Source organism: Notamacropus eugenii, chromosome 7 (assembly GCF_028372415.1).
Source record: "Notamacropus eugenii isolate mMacEug1 chromosome 7, mMacEug1.pri_v2, whole genome shotgun sequence".
NCBI lineage: Eukaryota > Metazoa > Chordata > Mammalia > Diprotodontia > Macropodidae > Notamacropus > Notamacropus eugenii.
In genome coordinates, this window is record NC_092878.1 from 152,039,777 (window position 1) to 152,049,303 (window position 9,527).

Here is a 9,527-nt window from a genome sequence, read left to right on the forward strand (position 1 = left end):
GCTATAGCTATATATCAACCAATCATCTATTCATCTCTTTATTGCCTTCCAGTTACAAAATCCATTGCATTACTGAGTCCAAGCCCAACCCTCTGTGCAATATGGTACTGCCCAGTTGGCATATAAAGATTCTCAAGTGAATCTTTGTCCTATCCTATGCTAAGCCAAAGAACTGAGGGAAAAGAAAGGAAGAGAGGAGGTGCTTCTGAGCGAGGAGAGATGAGACAATAGACTTCTTTGTATTGATACTGAATTAATTGGCTCCAATGATCCTCACTCAATTGCTTAGAGAGGTTTTTATTTGCTTGTCCTGCCTTATATTTGCAAGTGGAGTCGAACTGCTTAATAACCTTTGAGGGTAAAGAATGTCAGGTTCTGTTTCGAATTTCTTCTTTTCATTTTGCACTTGGTTACTTTCAGCTGAATTCACTTTACCCTTAGTAAGTGCCACTATATTAAAGGTCTTCTATCTTCTGGGCCCTGGGGACGCAGAGACAGAAGAGACAGATGTCAGGTCTTTCCAACTTCCCTTTCCCTGTTCAGGGAATCATGATCCTCTCAGTCCCCCAGTTTCCTAACTTCAGAGTCATCTATGATTCTTCCATCCCCCTCACCCATCCATGGGCAGTAGGATCTCAGTCCCAAACTTCGTTTTCCAACATATTTTTGCTGTTCTCTCCTACATTCTCCTTTGTATTTGAATTACATATTATTACTATTAATGATGGCTAGCATCTACATAGCCCTTTAAGGTTGGTAAAGTACTTCACAAATATCTCATTTGGTTCTCACAGCTCTGGGAAATAAGAACTATTATCATACCCATTGTACAGATGAGGAAACTGAGTGCCTCGTTCAGGGTCACATACCTGTTCTGAGGTCACATTTGAACTTGTCTTCCTGACTCCAGGTCTAGTACTCTATCCACTGTGCCACCTAGATAGTATTTAATTTAGAGGAATTCACAGAGTTGTTACTGTTGTTGTTTGTGTAGATTTTGTCTACATCCTAGTACTCTATGATAAGTTGGTGAATAAGTTTTTAGTGTCCTTATGGTAGGTTGTTTTTTTTTTTTAGTGCTTCTCAGGGACATGGCAATGCTTGATGTCTCTTGAAATGAATTTTTTGTTGTTTTTTGGTAAGCGTGATAAAGCCAGTTCCTTCAAATCTTTTATTTGCCTCCACACTCAGAACTCATGAGTCAGCTGTCTACTTCAATGAGAGGTTCTTAATCCTGTTTGCATCACTGATCCCTTGGAGAGTCTGGTAAAACTTGTATGGCCTGTTCTCGGAAGAATGTTTATAAAACAAAATAAAATACATAGAATTATGAAGGAAATCAGTACTACTGAAATACCTATATATGTATATGTGTATATGTATATGTATAGATATACATATACATACATACACACATCCACACAGACAGTTCACAGATACCAGGTTAAGAACCCCTAACTTAGTTATGGCTCCCTATTGTCTTTTATTTTCGATTATAGACAGGATGTCAGAAAGGAGACAATTCAAATACCTTAGTAACATGCCCACTTGTTGATAACTTGAGAAGGATCTCCCATTTCAAATATCAATGGCTAAGTTAAAGTTTATAGGCAGCCTAAAACTGATTTCTAATAATGTCATTGTGATGTCACTCTGCAACTGTTGTTGCAAAAGCAGAAAAGGGCCACACAAGAAGCCATTTTGGTTGGTTGGCTTGTTTCATGACTAGTAAAGATATCACTGGTAGCCAGCCTGCAGGTGATGAGCCTCTCCATGCTAAGCTAGGCTGGCTCTTGGAGTTGGTTGCTAAGACTATACCTGGAGCCCTTTCGATATGGTTGGACCTTCCAGAGTTTATGTGGTTCTGTCATTTTCTTAAAGGACCCAAGATCACTGCCATACCACCAATACTCTTTGTATGGGAAGTAATGAAAAATTTGAGGGAGGTTTCTGTGGTGTAATGATGCCGTTTAGCAGCTCAATCCATGACTCTGGGAAGGAAATACCTAAAACTGTGGGTACTGCTGCTATACTCTGTGGGTGATAAAGTGGAAGAGAAACTATATCAGAAGAAGTAAAGGGAAAAGAGGAGGTCGGAGCCCCACCTCAGGACACCACCAATCAGTGTCCACCTACATTTATCTGAGTACAAACAATAACTTCAAATTGTCAGCTGGGCCTGGTTCATTGACTGGTGGTAGCTCAGAATATTCTCAATCTAGTCTGCTTTTGGACTAGACTTTAGCCACCTAAGGAAATCTTTTTTGAAACCCATGAGAGGTCCATAGGCCAAGGGAAGCAACTGAGAGTCCATCTTCACAAATTTGTCCATCTAGAAGACTGCTCGTACTTTTATATTATATTTCAATCAAAGGAAAATAGAAACATTTTGCCCAAGTACAGTAAATTACCATACATTTACAAAATGTTAGAGTGGTGAGTGACTAGATCACCTAACCCAACCTGTCATGTCAAAGATGAAAAAACAGAACCAGAGGGACTTCTCCAACACACACAGCTGAATGATAATTGCATGCAAGTCCAGTTAGCTCTTAACTCATGTTATACTTCTGACATCAAATGCAGAAGGACCTGACTGTAATACCATCACAGTATCTTGAACATAAGTCTTCAAACTTTAGAGTAATTGAATGAAATTTTGCTTGTATTTGGGCTAAATTTCCTGAGAATCCACATTGAATCAGGGAGCAGAGAGACCTTTGAGTTGGCAAATATGTAGGACTTCAGTTCCCTGACTACATTGAAAGGAATTTAAGATTATGAAGGAATCTATTGTTTGTAATCTGTTCAACATTTTAATCCCTGTAAAGTCTTTGTTTATCATGACAGACTGGGATTAGATTTTTCTGCGCAATAACTTCTTATCCTAAACCACCAAGAAACAAACTTGATTTTATGGCATTTTATAACAAATATGAAAGCCAGCCTTGTGTATATAAGAGAGTCTCTTTCAAAGATACTGACACCACTGGGAAGGCAACAGGGCCATTTCTTTCTTGATGACCTATCTTGATAATTTCCCGCACTGTTCATATAGAAGTATAAGAAAGTACATTCACCCATTTTTATACTTGGTCTCTCCTTAGCAACTTGGAGAAACACTTCCAAGGAAAGATTTCTATAGGTGTCCTCATCTTCCTTCCAAACAATGGGAAGGGCATTCAGATTCACACAGGCAAACCTCATTAACCACTTTTCATTGACTCTGGGAAAGTGTGCTTTAGGGCAAACAACATTGTAGTGGGCAGTTTACTCTGGAGGGCTTTCAACACTTCAGTCTATATGGGGCCTCCTTTATGGGTATATTTTTCCATTTTTCCAGTGAGTTTCCAACTCATTCATGCCTTCTCGTCTTGTGACATTCTTGTCAATATTTTCCTAAAGATACTCTGTAGAGTATCAAACTAAAATATGGTTATTTGTCCTTCAAACTCAGACACCAATGATGTCATGATGTTAGGGTCAAAGTACGGTGTTTCTTAACTGTGACCCTTCAGACCAATATGAGCTTAGAAGTCTCTTCACAGATTGGGTGCAAATAGTCCACTGGAACATTTGCAAAGGAGATGTGTCTAGATTTGTCCAGCTCACCTTTCCTGGATTCAATTTTGTTCATAGAGCATGCACCTTTGATGTGGGCACACTCTGCGGGGCAGTTCTATGCCAATGTCTTCTTCCATCTCTCACAATAAGTACTAAAGTTCTTCAGAGAGACCTTGAGAGTGTCTTTGTACTGCTTCTTCTGACCTCCATGTGAGCACCTGCATTGTGTGAATTTTCTGTAAAAGAGTCTTATAGGTAAACAAACACTTGGCATTTGGGCTATGTGAGCAGTCCACTATAGTTGCGCTTTCTACAGCAGAGTTTGAATACTTGGCAGTTCAGCTCAAGACAGGACTTCAGCATCCTGCCAGATTATCTTCAGAATCTTCCTAAGACAATTCACATGAAAGTGGTCCACCTTTCTGGCACGGTGCTACTATGAGGCCTGCTGTCCAGGTTTCACAGGCATGGAACAATGAGGTCAGTACAAGAGTTCTGTAGACCTTCCATTTGGTAGTTGGTCTAACACCTCTTCTCTCACACACTTTCTTTCAGAGCTTCCCAAATGCTGACCTAGTTCTGACAATGCGTACATCAATCTTATCATCCACATGGATATCCCTGGAAAGTATGCTGCCAAGGTAAATGAACTTACATAACATTCAAAGTTTCTCCATTTTCTGTAACCAATGGTTCCACATATGAATGGTATGGTGCTGATTGGTAGAGAACCTCTGTGTTTCTTGCTGTTGATTATCAGGTCAAAATTAGCATTTGTGTCAGAGAACTAATCCATTTTGTTGCATCTCAGCATCAGAGGTTGCTTTGAGTATACAATCATCAGTGAACAAAAACTCATGAACTAACTCTCCTTTCACTTTAGTCTTGGCTTGTAACTTTTTCAGATTAAACAGTGTGGTAGCTGACCTGGATGCTTTTTCATCCTCATTGAAGGTATTTGACAACATCATGGAAAATATCATGCTAAAAAGCATGGGAGTAAGCACATAGCCCTGCTTCGCTCCATTGGTGACTGGGAAAGTATGAGAGCATCATCCATTATTCAGAGCATGTGCAAGCATGCCATCATGGAACAGGTGTACAATACAGATAAATGTCTCTGGGCACCCAAATTTTGCCACTATCTTTTGGAAGCCCGCACAACTGACAGTATCAAAGGCCCTGGTCAGGCTGATGAATGTTTACAGACTTCTGTTCTGCTCCTTGCATTTCTCCTGGACTTGTCAGGGAGCAAACACCAAGTCAATCATCTCTTGGCCCTTTCTGAAGTCATGTTGACTTCCAGGTGAAGGATAAGCCAATTAAGGAGAATTCTGGCAATGACAAAGAGAGAGATCCCCTGTGATTGTCACAGGAAAATATTTCCTTTTTCTTTACAGAGATGGACAATGGTTGCATCCTTGATCTCCTGGGCAAGATATAATCTCCCATAATCTTGCCACATAATCTGAAAGATTTCAGTGAGCTTCAGTATAAATTGTGGACCCCTTGCTTTGTGGATCTATGCTGGGATAGAATCAGCACCATGCACTTTGCCACACAAGAGGAGCCAATGGCATTCAATACCTCTTCTCCAATTGGAAGTTCAGCTAGAGAGGAGTTGACTTCTACCTGAGGTATATGGTCAATGACTTAGGCATTGACTGATAACAGGTTGTTAAGAACACTATGGAAGTGTTCAGTCTATTTCTCCAGGATCATGTCCTTATCACCAATCAATGTGGCTCCATCAGCACTGAGCAGTTGAGATGCACCATAGGTCTTTGACCCATAAATAGCCTTTGGGGCATCATAAAAGCACTTTAGATTGTTAATATTGATATAAAACTAAATTTCATCTGTCTTATTACTGAGCCAAGAATCCTGCATCTCTCTAAGCTTCCAAAGATGATTAGGGAAAAAAGAAAAAAACTTTTATGTTCTAAAATATTTATAGTAGCTCTCTTTGTGGTGGCAAAGAACTAGAAATTGTGGGGATGCCCATCAATTGGGGAATGACTAATCAAGCTATGGTATATCATCATGATGGAATACTACTGTGCTGAAAGAAACGATGAACTTGATGGTCTTAGCAAAACCTGGATAGACTTGCATGAAATAATGAAGAGTGAAATGCACAGAACCAAGAGAACGTTGTATACAGTAACAGCAATACTGTTTTAAGAACATCGTTGAATGACTAAGTCATTTTGACTATTATAAATACCCACATTTACTACAAAGTTCATACAGAAGTATAAGAAAGCACATTCACCCATCTTTATACTTGGTCTCCACCTAACAACTTGGAGAAACACTTCTAAGGAAAAGTTTCTATAGGTGTCATTATTTTTCCCCCAATCAGTGGGAAGTATATTCAGACTCATATAGGCACACCTCATTAATCTTATTAACCATTTTCCATTGGTTCTTGGGAAAGTGTGTTTTAGGGGAAACTACATTATAGGGGGGTGTTTACTCCAGAGGGCTTTCAATATCTGTGACCTCCTTTATGGGTATATTTCTCCATCTACTACTTCTTAATGGTGGTGTGGTGAAATGGAAATATTGTTCGATTTGACATGAGAAGACTTGACTTTAAGCCTTTAAATCTCTGTGTGACAATGGAAGTCAATTAATCACCCTGGATCTCAATGGACTCATCTGTGAAAATGGGATAATGGTTGTTGTGTGGGCCAACTGAGTATTTAAAGATCTTACTCAAACTGTATGTATATGTTACTGTTATTCAGTGAGTTTTTAGTCATGTTCGACTCTTCATGACCCCATTTGGGGTTTTCTTGGCAAAGATAGTGGGGTGATTTGCCATTTCTTTTTCCAGATCATTTTCCAGATGGGAAAAATGAGGCAAATAGGTTTAAGTGACTTGCTCAGGGTCACATAACTATCAAGTAACTGAGGAGAGTTGAACTGAGGAAGATGAGTCTTCCTCACATCAGGGCCAGCATTCTATCTACTGTGCTAGCTAGCTGAGCCTACTAAACTTTTAGATAAGAATAATGTTACGGTTACAGTTTATCTAGATTTTAGCAAAGCACTGGCAAAGTTTATCATGTTATCTGTGTGGATAAGATGGAGAGATGTAGTTTAGAGTTAGGGATAGTAACAGTACCAGGTTCTGGACAGATTGAGTGGTTGGACCTAAAGAGTAATCATAAATGATTCAATATTAACTTGGAGGATGGTGTCTAATAGAGTGAGTCAAACATCTGTTGTTGACCTGGCATTGTTCAACAGTTATGTAGGGCAGCTAACTGGCATAGTGGATAGAATGCCAGGTCTGTCAGGAAGATCTGAGTTTAAATCTGGCCTCAGACACCAACTAGCTGTGTGGCCATGAGCAAGTCACTTAACCCTGTTTACCTCAGTTTCCTCCTCTGTAAAATGATCAGGAGAAGGAAATGGAAGACCAGTCCAGTATTTTTTGCCAAGACCTCTCCCCCTTCAGTGAAGAGTTGGATATGACTGAAATTACTGAACAACAACAACAAAATTACTTTGATGAAAGGATATGATGGGAGCAATATCCTAATCCCTGCCTCCATGAAAATTAGGCTAACTTTTACTTATAAGGTATTAAGACATCCTAGAGACTTGATTGGCTTTGTGGATTGGAAACTTAGGCTGTGGACGCCATTTCAGGTTGTCTGAACAGAAAACTACCACAAGAACCTTCAAGTGCTCTCTGACACTTTGCTGTTGGACACTTCGCTGTTGTTTGCTCAGCAAATCCAGGAAGGGAGCTTCAGTTGGCTAAACCATCATCATCATCATCCATGCATGTTCTCATTGAATATCCTTCTGTTGCTATTATTAAGGAAATCTCTTTTGGCTAACTATTGAATGACCCATGAGTATCTCATCTGTTCCATTATTGAACCTAAGGTACCAGGGTCAGAGCAGAATATATGTCTATCAAGTTTGTAAGGGACACAAAACTTGGAAGGACAGCTAACACAACAGATAATATCTACAAAAATTATGACAAGCCAGAACAATGGATTGAATCCAAGTTGAGTAAAGCCTTACTCAAAGTGTTTAAAAATCAATTTCACAAATATAAAATGGTGGAAGCATAGCTAAATGCCAGTCTATAGGAAGAAGAATGTGTACATGTTTGTTGGATTGCAAGGTCCGTATAAGTCAATGGTGAGAAATAGCCAAAAAAAAATCAATCTTAGACTGCATTAGAGAAAACATAAACCCAGAACATGGAAAGCATTGACTTGGTTGGATTTAATCAGGTCACATCTGGAGTATTTGATTCCATGTCCTGGAATATGCCAGGAAGAAGTTTGGATAAGATAGTAAGGATTCAGAGAAATGCAACCGAACTGATTTGGGAACCTGAGACTGTGCTATAGAAGGATCGGTTGAAAGAGATAGGAATGCTTAGCTTTTAGAAGAAAAGACTGTTGTAGAAGAGAAGACTAGTGAAGGATGTGATAGTTACCTTTCAACTGTTTAAAGGGTGATCGTATGGAAGAGGGATCAGACTGATTCTACTTGAATTCAGAGTCTAGAAGTAGAAGCAGTGAGTACATGTTGCAGATTGGCAGATTTAAGGAAATAAGATAAAACAAAACTTCCTAACAATTAGGGTTATTGGGAAGTGGAATGGGTTGCTTTTGGTGGAAGTGAGAGAATTCTCTCTCACTTGAGATCTTCAAGTGAAGAAAGGCTGGAAGGTTATGTGTCAAGGGTGTTGTAGAGGGGGAATCTTATTCAGGTACCAGTTGGTCATTCCAACTTGTGACTATGAAGTTCCTTCCAACTGTGAGTCTGGTTCTTAGGAGAAAAGACTGGGTAGAGAAGAAGGGAGAGAAGGAGGGAGCCTGCATATGAAAGTTGCCTCCTGGTTGGACAGAGACAAGGTAAAACTAAGACTCTAAAGGGGGGCTCAGTCTATTTCTAAAATCATAATTAATGGAAACCTATGGAGCCCTGCTCTCAAAAGTCTCAATTTTATTTTGCTTCCTTGTTCAGTTTTTTTCTCATTTAAATATATTTTGCTGATTTTGCCATCCAAATCATCCTTTCAACTTTGTACTCTCCCTGGGTAATTGATGTTTTCCACATCCCTTTCCAGTTTTCTTTATTAACCTTGATTACTACTGATAGTTCCTGCTCAGCTAGAACGGACCTTCTGTTCCTTTCAACAGATCTATTTGCAGATAGTACACATCAGCCAGCTGTATTTTTAAATTTTTTCCACATCTCTCCCAATTTTCCTTCTTTCTTTTCCTTTTTCTTTATCAGAGTTTAATTTAGCCTGTAATTCCTAAAGGCTTCTCAGATTTTATACCCAGGTGTTCCCCAGTGTGCTTCTGACTTCAGGAAAATCTCCTTGGTGTTTTAAAGATGGGCTAAAATGGGGAGAGACTTGAGACAGGCTGATCCACCAACAGGTTATTGCAATATTCCAGGTCTGAGGTGACAAGGGCTTATACCAAGGAGGTGACAGGATCAGAGGAGAGAAAAGAGGGAATTTGAGAGATGTTACAAAGATGAAATCCCTAGGTTTTGGCAACAGATTAGATATAAGGTGAGTCTGAGGCCAGATTTGAACTTGGGAAGATGAGTCTTCTTGACTCCAGGCCTGGGACTTTATGCAATATGGCATCACCTAACTACCCTCATATAGAAATGGGGATCACTACACTACATAAGGATCCCCATAGGCCACTTGGACAACCACATGTTAACATTATGTTGTGTTCGCATTTTTATTTATTATGTTAAATATTTTTCAATTACATTTTAATCTGGTTTGGGTCACACTTGGAAGTGTTAGGCTGCAAGGGACATGTATATGATAACTGTATTAGGATTTAGAAATGAGATAGTTATTGTGTGAACTGTTCTGTATTATTTTGTATACAGTTTATCATATTTCTTTATAATCCCCATATTTGTCATTCTTAATAGCTAGATACATTGAT

At 39.3% G+C, this 9,527-nt stretch overlaps 1 long non-coding RNA gene across 1 annotated transcript in view; it reads left to right on the forward strand.

The window, feature by feature from the left end:
- Positions 1-765: 765 nt before the first annotated feature.
- Positions 766-9,527, forward strand: part of LOC140514152 (uncharacterized) — a 68,266-nt gene continuing 59,504 nt past the window's right edge. Inside the window, exon 1 of the long non-coding RNA XR_011970450.1 lies at positions 766-4,205. This is a non-coding gene — a long non-coding RNA (uncharacterized lncRNA). The remainder of the gene's footprint in view (positions 4,206-9,527) is intronic.